This window comes from Seriola lalandi, unplaced genomic scaffold (assembly GCF_002814215.2).
Source record: "Seriola lalandi dorsalis isolate HSWRI2012SDOR001 ecotype SW California unplaced genomic scaffold, Sedor1 jcf7180002054987, whole genome shotgun sequence".
In the NCBI taxonomy this organism is placed as follows: domain Eukaryota; kingdom Metazoa; phylum Chordata; class Actinopteri; order Carangiformes; family Carangidae; genus Seriola; species Seriola lalandi.
In genome coordinates, this window is record NW_019525536.1 from 88967 (window position 1) to 89823 (window position 857).

General features: G+C 44.6%; 1 protein-coding gene and 1 long non-coding RNA gene across 12 annotated transcripts in view; one reads left to right on the forward strand and one right to left on the reverse strand.

Annotated features, from left to right (window-relative positions):
• Positions 1 to 857, forward strand: part of LOC111647379 (protein NLRC3-like) — a 99936-nt gene that overhangs the window by 75541 nt on the left and 23538 nt on the right. The window lies entirely within an intron of this gene.
• Positions 1 to 857, reverse strand: part of LOC147817213 (uncharacterized) — a 64454-nt gene that overhangs the window by 55665 nt on the left and 7932 nt on the right. The gene's annotated exons all lie outside the window — the stretch shown is intronic.

Below are 857 nucleotides of genomic sequence, written 5' to 3' on the forward strand. Positions count from 1 at the left end.
CTCTGATGTGAACTGGTCTCTGATGTGAACTGGTCTCTGATGTGAACTGGTCTCTGATGTGAACTGGTCTCTGGATGAACTGGTCTCTAGATGAACTGGTCTCTGGATGAACTGGTCTCTAGATGAACTGGTCTCTGGATGAACTGGTCTCTGATGTGAACTGGTCTCTGGATGAACTGGTCTCTGGATGTGAACTGGTCTCTGGATGAACTGGTCTCTGATGTGAACTGGTTTCTGGATGAACTGGTCTCTGATGTGAACTGGTCTCTAGATGAACTGGTCTCTGATGTGAACTGGTCTCTGGATGAACTGGTCTCTGGATGTGAACTGGTCTCTGGATGTGAACTGGTCTCTAGATGTGAACTGGTTTCTGGATGAACTGGTCTCTGGATGAACTGGTCTCTGAATGTGAACTGGTCTCTAGATGTGAACTGGTTTCTGGATGAACTGGTCTCTGGATGAACTGGTCTCTGGATGTGAACTGGTCTCTAGATGTGAACTGGTTTCTGGATGAACTGGTCTCTGGATGAACTGGTCTCTGGATGTGAACTGGTCTGGAACTGGTTTACTTCTTATATCTTCATGGTTACATGGTTCAGTGAGTTGGACAGTCGATGTTTCAGTGTAGTTTAAAGATGTTTGTGTGCAGTGTGTTAACAGATTTATCACCTTCTGTTCAGCTGTATCATCGGATCTGTTTGACATGTTGATGCTGACGAGCTCCAGATGAAACACTGAGTTGTATTTTGTCACTTCATCATGTCTGATTTCATAATTACATCTTTCAGCAACAATAAAAACCACGAACCAGAACACCCTGCCTCATCATTCAGCCTCTACATGACCACAAAGAGACA